This window comes from Protobothrops mucrosquamatus, unplaced genomic scaffold, assembly GCF_001527695.2.
Source record: "Protobothrops mucrosquamatus isolate PMUCROS unplaced genomic scaffold, P.Mucros_1.0 scaffold245, whole genome shotgun sequence".
In the NCBI taxonomy this organism is placed as follows: Eukaryota; Metazoa; Chordata; class Lepidosauria; order Squamata; family Viperidae; genus Protobothrops; species Protobothrops mucrosquamatus.
The window spans coordinates 899,112-918,411 of record NW_015386595.1 but is presented as its reverse complement, the minus strand read 5'-3'; positions in this window follow the sequence as shown (position 1 = coordinate 918,411).

Below are 19,300 nucleotides of genomic sequence, written 5' to 3'. Positions count from 1 at the left end.
AGGTGAACAGCCAGATAGCGAAATTTTCACATATCACAGGAATGTTGATATTTGGTGTGCAAATTCATTTGCAAACAAGATATGATATAGCCAGCAGATGGGGATTAGTAAACCCTGTCAGGTTTTGTGACCTGATATAATATGAATTACCATGGGAAATCAAATGAAAAATGAATGGTAGAACAGCATCAGCAGCAACAATAAAAGTTGTTTTGTACAATTAATAATTAAAAAAATTGATAGTTCTAAGGTTCATCAGACATTCAAAGATGAATATTTAAAGTCTGTTAGATTAGATGTAGGACCTCAAGAATATACTTTATCTTAGACTGAATTTCAGAGAGGTTATTAGCAAAAATTGGTGACATAATTTCCTGCAATTTTCAAGCATTTTCATGTAAAAATCATATAATAATAGTGTAAACCTTTAAACAGGCTTGATTTTTGGTTGCTAATCAAAGTGTAGAATTTAGGATCACAGCTTTCTATTAGTTAAGGGGCTACCTCTTCTTTTTTCTTTTTTCTTAATTGGTAAACAAGATAGCTTGATAGTGATATGGGGGCATATAAATTAAATAAATAAATAAATAAATCATAACATTATTTGTTTTTCATTCTTCAATACTGTTCAATACTGAAAAATTATGAATCTGAAATCAAAAAAGGTGCAAAAGAAAGAGGAATTCCATTTCACCTAACTCCAATATCTGAATAATTTCTCACTGTTGAAGAACTGATAAAAAATATTTATTCCTGAATTATAAGAGAATAAAACAAAGAAAGTAACATAAAGCAGGTTAGGAAGACCAAATTTATGCAAACTAGAAACCATCTTGATTGTGGTAAAATAAATCTTTTGGGACATGAAGCAGATTTTTTTTTTTAAAAAAATAAGAAAATAAGTCTAAAAAAAATTAATGACTGATCTGCATAAAAATAATCAAAGCTGAGATTTTTCATAAAATATGTGCCAAAGATATTGAATAGCATTGAAAGTAAATAATGATGGTTAACATGAAGTGGCATATCTATAGATCCTATTTCAGATAAATAATTATATGAGTGTTTACACTCTTACAGTCCTACAGCAAGATGAATCTATTGATGTATTTAGGAAAAAAATAATAATGGTTGATCTTTTCATTCCACCCAGAATACAAGCTGAAAGTTGAAACTATTTACTATATGGATTTTGGTTTTCTTTCAGTAGATTCCAATTCTTATTTTCATAACATCTACTATATGATATCATATTCTGCATTTATCTCTGCAAGCAGGATCTTGGGAATAGTATTCAAGGAAGACGCTGTTTTTTCTTGACCTTGACCTGTCACTACAAATGATACAGAAACACAAGCTACTTAACTGCTTACTTACTTGAAAGATTCCTCTTTTAAAATTAAGATATAGAATAGATTTGGGGCTTTTCCAAATAGGTGACTTGAATAAATCTTACTTTCAGTTTTATTAAAGTAGTGAAGCAAGAAAAATGCACTGGCAAATTTTTGATCTTTCTTTTTTTATATTTATTTTTAGACTTCTATCTCTGTGAAGCTGAAAACTGATACATAGATCTAAACATCATTACAGTTTTAAATGTTTTAGATTAGTTAAAATTAGTTAAAATGAATATATGGGTTAGCGATAGGGATTTGGGGTGGATGTTTCTTTCTCTGTAATCCCTGGATGAGTTCATTCGTAAACTCAGTCTTTCTTGTGTTGGATTCTCCTGTTAATCCTATATAGGAACCTGTCCTTTATGGCAGGGAGAATGAGCTGTTCTGTTTCTGGTGACTTATCCTGCTGACAGATAATAAAATCTTATCTCTTGCTGTCCATGCTCCCTGGTATGTGTATGTGTGTGTGTGTGTGTGTGTGTGTGTGTGTGTGTGTGCATGTGTGTGCATCCTTCAGAATGTTACTAGCAAAATTTTGGATTTATCTTGCAGATCTAAGTCATTGTAAGGTTCTCTTGTTGAGACATCAAAAAAGGACAGTTAAATAGTTCATACAGACAAGTGAAACAGTCACTTTCATGATAGAGCAGTATATGAAAGCATTCCTTATCTGTTATTCCCAGCAATGCTGCCAAAACAAGTAAGTTTCTAGTTTGCTGTAGCATGCTTGTAAACATGTATTCAGAATAATAATTGTAACTGTATTATTTTCTTTGGAGGAAAGAAATAGAACCACTCACAGACACACACACACACACACACACACATGCTTCTAGATTAGCCCCCCTCGAGGTTTAATACATAATTAATGATGCTAAAAATAAATGTCCCACTCTCGGCATATGAGAACTATTACTTCTCATTCTTCCATTACCTCTGATGACACACACACTTTCCGTGTACAATTTTGCAGTGAAACTTTATATCAATTAGTTGTAATATTCTGTTATTGCCAGGTTGCTACTTAAAGAAGCATGTATAATATGACTAAACCTGTTAGAGAAAGGGAACATTGTAGTAAGTTTAATAAGGTAAATAATTTAGGAGCCTTAGTACTCAAATTAGATTGATGTGCTGGAAATGGGTGAAGCAAATAATGCACTTCTTGTTTCATTTTTTTAAAGGATATTCAGATTAGTAGATTTTTGTGATGCAGGATCTCATTAATTTAATCCTTCGATATGTTTTTGATATACATTATATGTGTCTTGTTTTTAAATTTTCGTAAGTATACTATGCAGCCTGTACAAGACTAGGAACATTCACTTTAACACAGTGTTTTGTAATGGAGGCAACACCATTCATCTCATTGAAACATACAGGTATTTGCCTGTGAGAGATGATTAAAGTTTTTCCAACTCCCTATTTCTATATATCCAATATCATGTCTTATACTGTCAGAACAATATGGGCCAGAGAAGACAATCAATGATGATACAAAGTTTTGCTTCACTCCTTAGAAGTGAGAAAATGAGTTCAACCAAGTTTTGCATAGTTCTATTAATTCAGAGATCAGAATGAACAAATACAACACAAATCAACAAGCAGTTATATGCTGATCTTTATGGCAGAAAGGGTGATTTAGAAGTGGAGAGGCTGGTAAGAAATCCCTGCTAGTGCTGCAATGGTAAACTATGACCTCTGCTCTGCCATGATTCTGGAAAGGATGAACACAAGTTGAGTGTAATTATTTAGATTTTCCCCAGAGATGGTTCATCTTGAACGTCAAATTGGTCAGTGTAGTTTTATTTTCTGGCAATTACTCTTGGGATATCTGTAAAGTAACTTATATGTAGATTGTAACCTGCCAGAAATTGAAGAGCCATTTATTTATTTATTTTTTTAAAAAAGTTTGTTAACATAAAAGAGTGACTATATTTACAAACTCAGAGTTTCTGGGGGAAAAGAAAGCAGCAAATAACAAATCAATATATTTGTGCACCTTCCTGCAAAGTCATTTTCACTTCTGCTTCATGGTTTCTGAACTAAAAATAGTGTTTAAAGAGACATTACAGAAAGTATTGATTAGGAAACTTAAAGAAATTTGTGGTTAAACATGATAGAAAAAAGACTTTCCTCATCATAATACAAGGCTTACAAACAAACAGCAAAATGAGCAACCCAGACTCACTCTTGTTAATTTTTTTATAGTAAAAATTAAGTTGAATATATGAAAACAGGCCTTTCTAAGCTTATCTGAAATCCAATGAAGGTTAATAATGAGTAATTTCCAGATTGAACTACAAGAACAAAAGTACAATATAAGAGAAAGGTGCAGATATACTCTTGGACATATATATCATATAAATGATATTAAAAGTATGATCTTCCTGCAATTACATTCTAAATACATTCAATTTGGATTCATATTTTATTAATAAGATAATATGTTTATGTAAAATTTGATTTAATGAAACACTAGTCTATTAAGTTCTTAATAGAAAAATAAAATTAACAAAATTGTCATTGATCTGTCTGAATAAATTCACAGAGAGAATAATTTTGTACCATATTAAAGAGGAGGAATCTGAAAATAAAAAAAATAAAGCTTTGAATTTTATTCCACCTGTTTTATTTATGCAGAAATTGTAAATTTTAGTTAAATTTTAATAAAAATCTAGATCAGTGGTTCTCAACCTTTTTAATGCCGTGACCCCAACCGGTCGTAAGTCAAGGACTAAACCGGTCATAAGTCGAGGACTAAACCTGTCGTAAGTCGAGGACTACCCAACCGGACGTAAGTCGAGGACTTTCCCTGCCCGGGAGCGCCACACATGCGTGGTTCCGCCCCCTGTGCTGGCCGAGGCATAGCTGGCAAGCGGCAGAGACGGAGCAGGCCGACCACCAGCTGGCCCAGCCCAAGGGAGGTAAGGCACCCGCCAGAAAAGGGGAAAAAAATGGCGGACAAAAAAAATGGCGGACAAAAAAATGGTGGACAGCCTTGCTTGGTGACCCCCATGAAATGGTCAATCGACCCCAAATGGGGTCCCGACCCACAGGTTGAGAACCACTGATCTAGATAAAGTTGAAGTTTTTAAAAGATTTAAATCAGACTATTTATTATCCTTATTTGTAGAACTAGGTCAGGATTCAATAAATACTTTGGATATAAGGCATCATTAAATAATTTGCACAATAGTGAAAGTTTCAAAAAGATACATAAATGGTCAAACCATCATAAGACGGTAGCCTCACCATATAACTTTGGGATATTCATATGAGAACACTGAAATCTTACATGATTGAGCAGTATTTCAATTTCTTAAAATATAGTTTTAAATATTTGCTTCTTGAAAGTGTATGTGTGGCTTCAGATGCCATTTTGTTGTCCCCTTTAGGACTATCTGTGCTGAAATACATATAGTATCTACTGAGCAACAAATTGCTTCTAACCTTATTCTTTTTAACTAGAGTTGGTGTAATCTGAATCTGAAATCTTCCAAACATAAAGCAAATAGTCTGCCAAAGATTTATTTTCCATACCGACTGCAACAAAGCCCACTACATTTTCATGTGACAAATCAATCTTCTGAGCAAAATTGTGTGTTTTATAATCTTCTAATACTTTTTTCTAAAAAAAATGTCTGTCATATTCAGGGGAGCCTCCAAGGAATAGTAACTGATGTTTATTTATAAGTCATGCTGGTTTAACTAATCACATTTTAATTTTAATGCATTTTGCAATTTCATATTTATTGTACACAAATAGGAATTTTATGAGCATATCTCCATGTTATTAATGTTTAGTATGTTGACTTCCCTATAGAATCTGACCCTGTGGATCACAAATATCAAATAAATAGAAACAAATTAAAATCTGATAGGCCTCGCGAGCCCCCCTTTCTGAGCAAATAAAATGGCCTGTTCTCTCATCGCTCAATGAATCTTCTAAACTGATTAAAATAAAACATTTCCTGCAAAGTTTAGGTTGTATTTTCATTTTTCTGCCATGAATCAGTGCTAAATGATTCTCTTCTCAGACTTAACAGTTTGTATGCTGGAATCTGTGTTTCTTATATGTTTATATTTATTTATTATTTATTTATTATTTATACTTCTACCCCGCCCTTCTCCCTGCGGACTCAGGGCGGCTTACAGCCTTTTTAAAAACAAATACATAAATACAAAAATACTAAAGTTAAAATGTTAATTAAAATGAAATATTATTAGGCCATTATTATTCTTTAAAAATTATTATAAAACCAAGCTAAAAACAACCCTTAGGCCAGTCCTGCCAACTTAAATAGCCATGTCTTGAGGGCGCGGCGGAAGGAGGGAAATCCGGGAAATGGTTTAGAGTTTCCTACCTGAGAAGGGAATTGGACTAGAAGACCTCCAAGGTCCTTTTCAATTGGTTGTGTTGTGTTGTGTTGTGCTGTGTTGTGCTGTGCTGTGCTGTGCTGTGCTGTGCTATGCTATGCTATGCTATGCTATGCTATGCTATGTAAAATTGCCTTATTTTTAGAGATAGCAGATCAGATGCTTATAAGAGGTGCTAAGAATGAAAATTTTGCAAGGTTTTCTTCCAGAATATGATGGAATATACTTCTAAAAACTCCCTTCTTTGAAACCATTTTAAGTAAAACCTATGGCTAGTTTACATAAATGAGACAAACAAAAAGCAGAATGGGACAATTTGCCCTGGACAAATCGCTGTGGCCACCTCACCACTGCCAACTCTCCATGACCTGCTCTCCGTGGCCAACTTACCAAAGCCAACTCACCATGAGACAATTTGCCACAGGGAACTCCCATGGGACAATTCAGTGCAGGCAAATTGACAATTCAATTTAATTATTTAAAATATATTACAAATATTATAATTTTTATTATTCACTTTTCATTTTGTCCCTCCTTTTGCATCCTTTTTTAAACGATTCTATTCCACCATTTCTTTGATATTAGTGTAACTCTTTTCCCTCAGTAAGTTGTCCCATAGCAAGTTAGCTGTGGCAGGGTCAGCCATGACGAATTGGCTGCAGAGAATTGACAGAGACCCAACTAAAAGACAGACAGCTATGTTGACAGACAAAGAGAGTTTCAATCTGATCCCCAAAATGAATAATGTTTTAATCATTCTATTTCTCTATGTGTGAAGGAGTCAGTATACTGGAGTTCTAGGATGAAAAACAGAAGTTGAATATAGACTACCGTGGGACATGTAACATTGGTTAAAATGGAAAAACAAGCCTCTGAGCCTATCCAGAGCACTTTTCCTTTATAATCCACAATTACATGATAGAAACATATAAGATTAATGAAAATCATAAAGCAGAAGAAAACAATAAAGCTGCAGTAAAACTCTTTGAATAAAACCAGGAGTAAAAAAGATTTAATTGTGAAACTGTTACTAAAGATATCCAACTGAAGAAATTTTTGCTTTAGGGGAAAGTTGGCTTCTCCTCAGTCCTGGAGTAAACCTTGCCAGGAGGTAACAGTGAGATAGTGTGAAAACCATGCTCCATACTAATGGGTTCTCTAAAATGTGTCACTTCTAGAATAGGCATTTTTCACAATGTTAGAATGGCTCCTGAGTACAGGGACTATTGCAACACAGTTATATCTGTTTGTCTCTGCCTGTATTTCTAGCCAGAAAAAATATTACAAATATTACAAGGTTACAACAAGTCACAAGCAGAGACAAATGGAGATATGTTATTAGAATAACCCAGCAGTTGAGAAAGGAAATTCTGTGAAGCAGTGATAGAGCTATTAGATGTTTGGTCAATTCAAGGCAATTCTCTTGGGGGCAGAATAAAAAAGATTAGCTCAAATCACAAGCAACAATAGATATCTTTGTCATCAACATTGGCATATTTTCTGATTTTCTGGAGTTTTATATACAAGATGAACCTGAAGATTTGAAATAGGATATTGTTCTCTGAGGAATATTCACAAGCTTTTCAGGGAACAAATTTCAGAATGAAGTGAAAGATTGAAAAATGATCTTTGCTCTCTGTCAATTTCTACTGGGTTGAATTTGATTTGTAATCAGACACCCTGTCTGATATTATGTTTTATAATACTGAGCATTCTTTCCAAGTACAGATATTGATATATTTAAAATTGTCCACTATACTTCATCCACAAGACTTAAGAATAATTCTAATAATTCTAATTTTATGAAATTTGTATCTTATAATTTTAGATGACTTCCACATGTATCTGAAATTTGATATTAAATATATCCAGGGCTTTTTTTCTTATAGAACGCCCAGAACGGAGTTCCGGCACCTTTTTTGGATGGAACCTTGTAGGGTAGGCAAGGTGGGTTGTATGATGTGTGTGAGTTCTGGCACCTTTTTTTTTTTTTTAGAAAAAAAGCACTGAATATATCAAATATAAAATTTATATTTATAGGCAACCAAAAGTTTTACAGTAAATATAACCGTGAACATTTGTTACATTATAAACTCTGCAAACCACAATTCTTCCCATGACCTAAGAAATTTTAAATATGTAATTAAGTGAGTAAGATATGTTTCATGAAAGAAGAGATCACAATACATTTTGGATTTTTGTTAAAATAATATATTATTAAATATATGTAATATATTAATAAAATATATAAAATGTATTTTTCTTGATAATTCTGCTAGAAAAAAAAAAATTAAAAGAACAAATTGCTCATCATCCTTGATTCTTTTTATTTTTCCTAAAGCCTGTTTTTATATAAGGATAGATCTTCTTCAACCATGTATTTCTATTGATATATAACATACATTTTAAGTAATACATTTTGATTACTAACGTTTAAAACAATGTTTTACAACTAGAAATGTGTTAATTTATCCCCTGCAAAATTATCCTTCTAAATATGAAATCTCATATTAGAAAAGGGAAAAAATGACAACTAATAGGTATTTTCTTGCAAAATAAGTGCCAGTTTTTCTCTTCCATTTTTTAAAAATCTGTTGCTTAGGAAACATCAGATCTAGGCAGATTTACAGGACTTATGTTTACATAGAAACTTTGAGATTGATTTATTTCCAGATCAAGTTAATAATGGTGTTGTAAAGTAACATTTTTCTAATTGTTTTTGTTCAAAAGAATTTCCCTCAGCTTGGAATAATTGAGACAACTAGTTGTGCATTATTAGATAGCATGTGTGTCAGAGTTTTGCTTCTTTAAAATGCTAGTCAAATGTTTTGCTTCTTTTAAAAATGCCTAGTGCTACTTAAAAATAGTTTTTGTTGTAGTGGAACACCCTGTCTTTATTGAAGATACAACATGAAAGCAACAGAGAAAGAATTATATTCATTCTTTTCTTTAAATTGCTTTTATACAACTACAAGAAAAAAGAAGAAATAAAAAATAAGAATAAATGGGGAATAAGCAAGAAAGAATTACAAGAAAGAATAATACAATAATTATAACTATATATAAAATAATATTAATCAGAATTCAAACATGTGCAGTCTTAGATGCACAGAATTATGCAGTCCAGTTTTTTCATTATATTGATGAAGGGTCAATTCAAACATTTGAATAAGAGATTATGTTGAAATTTATAGATATTTTACTTTTGTTGTCTGGTATATACTGGGATTTCCATGAAGAAGTTGAACACTTATGGAAAAACAAATCCATTATTATACCTAGTGTGATTGGAACCTAAGGAATTCCTCAGTATCTGGACATATTTAATTTATGAAATCTGAACACCCTAATTAAACAAAAAAAAACCCACTTGGAACTGCCTATATTTTTAGATGTTACCTTAATAACTCTTAGGTCCTTGGTTGGGACTTGAATTATTAAGATCCCACCAGTCTTAGACTGTGAATCTAACTAGATTAGTTATACACAACAACAACAACAATATGTCAATCTATCTATCTATATTCTTTTACAAAACTGGCACTGGAATGTTCTTCATACCTATTAGGAAGTTAGTTTGTTGAAGACCATACCCGGATTCTGTGTCTATGTGGATGTGTTGCAAATATCTGCTTACTTCCTCCCCATCTACTTCCTTCCCTCTCCTTCTTTCTCTGTGGATGGAGTAACATACATATATTACATATATCATAATAAGGGATGGTATTGTATTTCTATAGAAGTTTGTAATTTCTTCATTCCTCAACATCTTCTAATCTACAATGAACTATTTTTATGGGGTTATTTTGCATTGAAATATTTGTTTATAAGTGGACAAACACAACATAAACAGTTTGCCTTAAGAAATACCTGAGCTTTCAATCCCATGTATGGAATGAGGTAGCTCATTCTCATTTTCTAAAAGTTGTACAAGAAATATTTCCCAAAGCAATTTCAGATAAGGTTAAGAGCTGGGGAATCTTCAGGACCAATGAAGCTTTAATTTAAAGATGAAGGATCTAAAAGCTAAAGGCACAAATTTCAATGTTTAATTTTTGATAAGCCCTTAAAATCATTCTATCCCCATCTGAAAGAATTTATGCATTTGTTCCTTTATTTATTTATTTATTTTAAAAAAATAAACTACTCAATGGCCAAAGCTGTCTTGGCAATTTACAATAAAGCACTTCAAAAAATTTGAATAAAATGTATATAGTACAACAAAATCAAATAAATGTAAAATGAAAACACTATGCAAATTAGATAAACAAGGCAGACATCAAAATCTAAAACTATATAAATCAAGATGCAAACAACCCAATTTTACAGCAAGTTTAAAAACATGGGAAAATAGATAGGCCTTCATCTAGTGTCAAATTTCCATAAATGGGGTGCCACCACAGATAAAGCTTTCTTGGAGAAAACTTTGTAGATAAATATTACCATTTTATTACTATGCATGCACATTAATTATATGAATATATGAAGCATAGTCCTCTTCACAAGGAATTAGTACCTATTAATAAGGTGAATTTTCCAGCCATTTATAGGCTTATGTACAAAGTACTGAGCATTTAGATTAATCTCTGACATACAAAGCTGTCCATAATTCTTTAGTCTTTAAGACTAGATGCATTGATTCTATAAACTGAAAGTTCAGATAAGCTTTTAAAAAATCCATTAACTCAGAGAACTGGATGGGCTTAAGGCTGACACTGACAAAGTAAAGGGTTTCACAGTAGTGCTGCATCAGATTGATTCAAGTGTCAGATGTTTAACACCATCAGTGAGGCAATATTACATAAAATTGATGGAACAAACCCCCATTTAATCCATTTGGGTGTTAAGACTGACAAGTGCCTACTCATAAGCTAAGACACTAAAGTTATTGCAGTTGGTGGGAGCCAGATGTGCAGATGAAATGATGATACTCAATGGGACAAAATCATAAACAGTCTTAGGGAGACAAAGGCAAATAGCAGGATAAAGAACAAAAGTTATATTGGCAAGTGGCTATTGGAGAAAAAATAAGACTAGGATGCTTAAGAAATGTATTTTTATGGCATTTCAAACTTATATTTTTCTAAATTTCCTATCATTAGGAATTAGCTATAATTCTCCAAATATTTAAGTTCTTGGCCATTGAATATATAGAAAATTATAAAATGTTAGCCTTTTGTTGTTGCTAGTTTGTTTTTGTTTTGTTTTGGGTAAAATACTAATTGAACTTGGAAGTATTTTACGATGACTATGGAAATAAAATGGAATTCTTCATAGAAACACATTAATGTTAGATGAACTAGAGAAGATAGCTATCTATCCTTATCAAGAGTGAGTTGATTTGAGTGAATAATCATTTTATTTTTAAGTGAAAAATGCAGCACTGATTTATTTTCTCAGATTCTACTACCAAGTTCAACATTGCATTCCTCTGAACTGACAATTGCAAGGGCCCAGTCACACATACTTTTTTGTCCTTAATGGCTATGGTATACAGTGTGTATGATCTGCTAGGGCCGGGCTCCCCAACCTTTTGGGAGTCAAGGACTGGTTCCTGGGAAGACAGAGATGCTGAAATCAATGCTTTGCCCTTCTCCCTTTTTGCATGTACATGTATCACAAGAGGTAATGAATTGTTTGAACAGAGCAACTGAATGATAAACAAGTCTAGATTTTGCAGTTGGCTGGGAAAGACAAGCTTTAGGGAACTAAAGGACTCCTGCTTGCTTTAGGAAACTTTTTGTTTTATGCATGCCTAACCTTGTGTGGATGGAGGGTTATATTCAATCTTATGTGCCAACAAAAAGTAAACATTGTTTAAATATAAATATGGCCAAGAAAACAAATGTGCAAGATGAAAATGAGAGTTGGAGGAAGGGAGAATAGATTCTATATTAACATTAAATATGCTTCCAGTCATCCAAAAAGATGACAGATATTTTGGATATATTTTTCTGCCATTTTTAAATACTTATTCTTAAATTTTAAAATATCTCTTTCTCTCTCTATATATATATCTGTCCATCTCTCTCTCTCCATCCATCCATCCATCTATCCATCCATCCATCCTGACATATTCAACCTTTGGAAAAGATGAAAATGTTTAAAGGATAAAGTTTGGGGGGAAGCTCATTGCTACCATACCTAATCCTTGATTATTCCCTTCTCTACAAGGGGCATTTGAATAAGTAAGCCAATGTATTGGTTTTTTTCCATTATTCCTCCCTTAACATTCCACAGAAATCGAAATGAACTTTCCCTTAGGGTAGGAAAAGGAGAAGTATGAATGAAACAGTTGAATTTAGTATTCATCTGATTCACATCTGGATGGAAAATGTTTATCTGTGAATCATTGTATGTTTTATATTTTTATGCTGTTATACTTAATAAATACAACACACAAACACACATGCATACATACACCCAAAAGCACTAACTAAATATTTTCTAGCAACTCAACACTGACCTTATCAATATGATTACTGTACATATTTATATTCATTAACTACACTATATACTTTTAAACAAAATCTGACCACTGAAGAAATAACCATCTTGTATCTAGTGCAATAAATCATATATGTCTTTGTCCATATATCTAACAATCATCTTTATTTGCTATGTGCTGAAAACAGAAAACATCAATATATTGGAGAGGAACCAAATTGTTTCTATTGCACTGCTTTTCTATTCTATACCATTTCAGCTTTAAATCCCTGGAGGTATTAAACATAAAGCCAGAAACAGGATAAACAAATTCAAAGGTGGATAAAGTACAAGAATAACACCCTAAAAACAGCTTCTTAAATAACTGAGCTTCCATCTCCACAGAAGGATTATGTCTGGGGAATCAGTTACTTCATCATAAATTTGCAGGGTTTTTTCATTTCATTACTATGGGGATGTCAGCTTAGGATATTTTATGACAGCCAGAAGGAAATATTTGTGTGTGTGTGTGTGGTGTGTTTGTGTGTATGTGTATTCCCCAGAGAACCTGAATATAGAGAAAAACGTGCAGGTTTTCAGGGAAGTTTATGACAGGAAAACTATCAGGGTTAAAATGCTAAAAAGCAGTACTTTGAGACAAATGGCTACTGACACCATTGATTTTCATACGAGATTGCAACCATCTTCTATTTGATATTTAGCATGTAAAACACTGATCTGTCTGACATATTCTGGTATTTCTTTTAGTACCTTTCACACATGATGAACTGGTTTTATGAGTTAGGTATCACCCTAACATCTTTCACCACTTCTTGAAAATACTCAATGGTGCTTACATTCAGGTGTCACAGAAACAGGTTATCTGCGGTCTTTGACATCTAAGATTGCAAAATTAGACATCTTATGTCATTTGGGCTGTTTTTGCACTTGTGAACTTTCTTTTCCAAAGCTATAAGTTTTGGCTTGGTGAATGGGAAATTTTAAAATAATAGTAATCCTTTTTCTTTGAAGCAGTAAAACTAAAATATATATTCTGAGTTCACCATAGATCCCATTCAGTGGTGGGATTCAAATATGTGAACAACCGGTTCTCTGTGTGGATGCTGCTTCCGGAAGTCCATTCTGGGCCTGGACAACAAAAAATTAGCTACCGGTTCTGCCAAAGTGGTGTGAACCAGCTGAATCCCATTACTGATCCCATTCCTGTTTCTTGGGCCCACTGATTTTAATGGGGGGGGGAATGAACAAAAGGATATAATAGGTAAAAGGTCTTGAATGATTATATTTTTTCCCAAAACTTCTGAAAAGCTGCCAAGACCTGCATACTTGTACCCGTGAAAATCTGCGAAAATAGATTTTCATGGGTACAGGTGTGTGTATATATATTATATATATAATTATATAGCATTTGATTCTTGGTAAGATACTAATAATACTTAAATGTCTTAAAGGATATTCTGTTCAATCTGGAGAGAAGAAATTTGTATTACCCTGGAAATGTGACAACCGATATCATCTTTTCCAACTAACAAATTTTATTAAAAGGCATAAGCTTTTGTGAGTTGCAGCTCACATGGCATTTTTTTAACCACCGTCTAACATGGTTCTCCTCCTATAATGTTGACAACTGATATATATCACTGAATTATGTGAACATGACAAGACAAATATCTGCATAAGGTTAAAATGCAATTGTTTTGTATCTTGCAGTAGAGGGTGGCAATAAACTCACACAAAATCTTGGATAGACTTAAAATGCTCAAAGAGTCAAAACTAATCTAGGCAGATTGCCAGCTGGAAATGGCATGCTTCTAGCTTTAATATTTAAGAATAACTAGGAGGAAACTGTTGACAGATGACAAACGGAAGCTCTGAATAGGGAATGTGCCTTAACCCAAATTTTATTTATTGCAGTCTTCTGGGAAGATATTGAAATGTGTTATCTATCCATCAGGACTTGAAAATTGCTTGGCATCATAATACAATACCTGCTATGAGGAAGGTGTTCAATGTGGGCTGACTGATTGACATGAGAGGTGGGGGTGGGGGGCATGGTGAGTGATCAAGTGACAATTCTCTTCCTTGAGAACATTATCATCTAGGGCCTTATGGAATATATTGACTGTTACCTTCTGGGAGGAGGCTTCGTGGTATCTGAAGCAGAACATCCAGATTCAGCCAGAGTTTCATTCCATACAGCATTAACCTTGCGAACTCTCAAACTTCCTTCTTCCATTATATATTCAAGATGGACAATATTTAATATTTATTTGCTATGTATATGTAGGGATGTGGGTCTATACATATGATGTTCATAGTATGTTTAGGTGTGTGTCATGTATGTGTTTCACTTTGAGAGCGGGCAACTAAATTTCATTTTTGATGTGTGCCATTGTGCCCACAGTATAAAAATGACAATAAAGGTTATCTTATCTTATCTTATCTTATCTTATCTTATCTTATCTTATCTTATCTTATCTTATCTTATCTTATCTTATGGGGCATTTTGAAACAAGGGGGGGGTCCTTGGTGCACTCTGTGCTTGCTTACTATAGTGATGTTACCCAGTGTGGGTAATGAAACGTCTGCAAGAAAACAACAAGCTCAGAGAGCACCAAGGACTGCTCATTTCAACCCTAAGCTACAAATATTCTTCTTTATTGATTTTGAAGCAAATGTTTGAATAAGAATGGAGGTAGAAACAATATACAGGCAAAAAATGTTATAATTAAAAGATATTATGAGGCTTTTTTCTTAATAGTTTATTTATTTACATACTTATTTAATTAAAAAGGACTTATAAACTTGCATATCTTCCCAATGTTACCTTACAGGAAATGAATGGCATAAAAATTAGTTTAAAAAAATCTATCTACATAAGCTTAAAAACAATACATTCTAAGTATAATAATACAAGGTGCAATATATCTTTGCACTCATAGGAAAAGAAAAACACAAAATCCAAACCCATTTTGGGAAAAGGGATGGAATAATGGGATCTCAATTCACAGCAATTGTCCTCCCAAGTCCCTTTGGAATGCCCAGGTTGTAATAACTCAAATCAAAATCAAAAATCAAAATCCAGACTATTTTTACAGGAATTCTATTCCTTTTATTTTGCTTTATTTTTTGGGAAAAGGATATGCTTTTCTTTTTAATAAGTGGTTTTTACCATAAGCCAGGGATCCCCAACCCCCAGGCTGTGGCCCACTACCATGCCATGGGCTATTCGCAACCGGGCAGCATGAGTGGTGGGTCAGCATGCATGTGCAACTTGACTTGCACAAATCGAGCTACATACACGTACACGCCAGACCTCTGCTCACACAGTCCGGTTACCCACTTCCCTTATTTGCCAGGCCACCAAGCCACAAAGGTTGGGAACTGCTGCCATAAGCCATCCAGAGTCAGCTGAGTTGGGTGACTCTATAAATTTGAATAAACAAGCTTACCTCAGATAGAAATATATCTAGAAAGAAGATTTGATATGCTGTATCATATGCAGACCTGAAGCCAAATGAAAAGAAATCAGATTTTATTTCTAGATCTGTTAAATGTCAGATTTCCTATCTACTACAATTGTTGTAGGCACAGAATTTATTTTGTATTCTGAGTGGAATAAGAATATGCATATGCCCCTTCCCCAATAATATGGGTGTGCTTGAGTACTGAAGCCAAAAGCAGAAAGTACTAAGTAGGTGCTATTAATCAGTTGGCTTTTACTAGTTTCTTCTCTAATCTGTTTTTGAACTTACTTGCCTTGAATATCTCTTGGACTTGATATGACTGTGTCAAAAGTTTAAACCTGTTGAAACTGAAATAATATCTTCCTTGGCTGTTTTATCTTTATCTGTTTCATCTTCACAAAATTATTCATTCTACCTGTTGAGAAAAGGAACAGCAGATGGCAGGAGAGTTCACTACAAGGCAAGATCAATTGGGCAAGTAATTTATTAGCTAGGCATTTCTGTCATGAATTTCTACTTTGCAAATTGCAAATCCTATGATCCTCAGCAGAAGTTGACATTCCTTATGTCAGTTCCAGCTTAGAAAAATTACTGTATTGAGTTCCTGAAAAGCTAGTGAAAGGGCATTTTAATGAAGGAAACATTGAAAAGCACATTTATTTTGCTTTTAATGAAGCAAGCTGAAATATGATTAATCTATTTCTGACAGCTTAATAACCATTTCTTTTTAAACTGTGATCAGTTTTCATGTTGAAATACTTCGGTTTTTTTCTGAACTCATCTCATAAAAATGTTTTCTCTCATAGATTCTACTTTTTATTTTTAATATGTTTAAGAATGATTCAACTTCCTGAATATGCGTGTGTGTGTAGAGTAGAGATTTCATAAATAATTTAATGTTTGGGTTTAAGGAAACCTTTCCCTTGATATTTAAAATTATTTTTGCTTTGCAATATTAGTTCTTTAACATATTGTTCTGAAATGGTATGTCAACTGGAATGCTCTAGGTACTACAGCAAGAATAGCATCACAAATGCTTTTGCCCCTTTGTCACTTACATATACACACACAAGAGCTCAAACATAATTTATTTTTTTCCCAGGTTAAGGGGATCAAGGTATCTTCAGTGGGAGTAGATAATGTTATCTTTTTGCCTGATGCGGACTTTCAAGAGTATTACAGATGGCACTGAGACACAGATATTTATGCTGATCAGTTGATTTATGTTGGTAAAGACAAGTGATACATTGATCGTTTAGGCTCAGAATTGACAGCTCTCATATGTCATACCTTGCTGTACTTGAGAATCCATTTAGGTTAGTTACACCTAGATGGCTAGATGACAATTAAGGGGAAGGGAGGGTGCCATACTCTTATGAGATTTCATGAGGGACCATATATATGGATTGTTCATTATATTTTTGAGATATTTATCTCATAGCATTGCATTATGATCCTGTTACTGATAGAAACATAGTTTTACATTTTTTCAATCTGATAACCTAAAGAAATAGTGGGACTAAGCTGAAGAATAACAAGCAGTGTGTTTATTACAAAAATAGATTTAGGCATATATAACCACTGATGTCTCCATAGCTTTGGCTACATATAACAGAGGAATGTTCTAATCAAACACAATGTTTATATCACAATACAGAACAGCATGCTCTATATATTGATTAGATCATTTCTAACATATATATTTGTTATTTTAAGTGTTTGGGGACTGCATAATATTTCCTATATAAAGGAAAAATCATTTTCTTATTTCCAGCAACAGAATGTTGTTGATTTGAGTCATTTCATGCACACAATTATGCACCATATATATTAAACCAATTTATAATAGTCAACACTGAAATTAGAGTCTTATTTGATTGTGAAAAAAACAACAGTAAATTGATAGCCTAAGATTGTTGCAAGTGTTGCAAGTTTAAAAATTCAATATATGTTGTGCCAACTAAAGTAATCAAAACCTCTATCCACGATTAAATCCTGAAGTATTCTAAGGATTTGTCTGAATAATAAATAGTGTTTTGCTATAATTAACCATATTATACAGTATATAGCTATTTAATGAATAGATTTATATCCTGCTTTACATTTAGAAATGAAGCCACAATGCACGGAAGGCTTCTCTTTCTTTTTCCCAGCAACAATCCTGTGAGGGATAAGGGGGTAGAGACAGATTGAGACTCACGCGAAATCACCTACTGATTTTCCACGGAGTCTTACACGTTCTCTGTTACATTGAACTTGCTTTCTGGCCAATGGGTTAGGTCTTCAGCCATTTTCTTCTTCTAGTTACATCCAGCTAGACCAGTCAAATGGTATAATGTACAACTTTTACACAAGTCATAATAACAAAGAGAGAGGGAGGGATGAAAGATGGAAGATTTGTTCTTGTTTCCTAACAGAGAAATTATTTTAACAATTCCACCAGGGAAGGATTAGAGGTATTTATTGTAATTTCATTTTTAAAAAATCAGTTTTAAAATGAAATTAATTATGAGCATCTGTCATCCTCTGTACTAAAGTAACATATTTGAAGTAGTTTTTGCAAAGATGCATAAATTATGCAATGTTTAAAATGTCAATGGATTCTGTATGGACTAAGTCTACACTGTACCTTTTATAGTAACAACTGCACAATTTGTTGACAACTGACCTTACACTTAAGTGGATGAAGCCCCAGACTCTCAGAATATATATATATGTATCTCTTTTTTTCTACAACTGGCTTTTGCAACCTCTTCCATTTGATATTTGGTGGTTGCTAAGCAACATTGCACAGGGTGGCAGAATGAGCAAGATCTGTCAAATTCATTATTTTGAGGTCTTAAAGAGACAACCTCTGATGTATGGAAAATGTATGTTTTAAATTATGACTATTATCCCAATTAAGTTTTTCCCCCGACTAATCCTTAACTCATGAATAATTTTAGAAGAAATTATAAGATGACCCTACCATGGAAAGTAAGGAAATGAAATTCTTCCATCTCTGCTGCCAACAGAAATGCTCACAGATTTTCTGTCATCTCCAAACAGTTGGAAAAAATCATGCCTTCTCTGCCCAGAAATGTCAGATCAAAGGCAGGAAACAGAAATCCATCAACATCACTAACTCCATGGGAGTTTTCTTACCAAAACAGGTAATTTCTATGTAACCTAAATATAAAGCTGAAACAATGTTCAAGAATAGTAATAAGCAATTTCTGGGTTTTTTCCCCTCTTTCAAATTATCTCATAATTATTTTCTCAAATTATTATATAAGCATAAAGTTTTGCTTCAGTCAGAGCTCTGATTCTTTAAAACATGGTTCCTTAGCTGGAATTCTCCAAGCCTGGGAATAAAAATATATACTTTCGGAACAAAAACAATCCTGCAGAACTAGAACAAATGATCATTTCATTGTATCTAATAAGCAGTTAAAATCAACCTCCATTAAATCAAGATTCTATTAGAAAGAGGATCGAAGGTAATAGGGAGGCCCTGTGTTAACATACTTGTTGATGAATAAAAGTCAATGCATAGATACCCGTTTCTAAATTTTGGTAATCTAACCTTTTTTTTCCCTTTGCAATAAATTTGCTTACTTTGTGAAGATC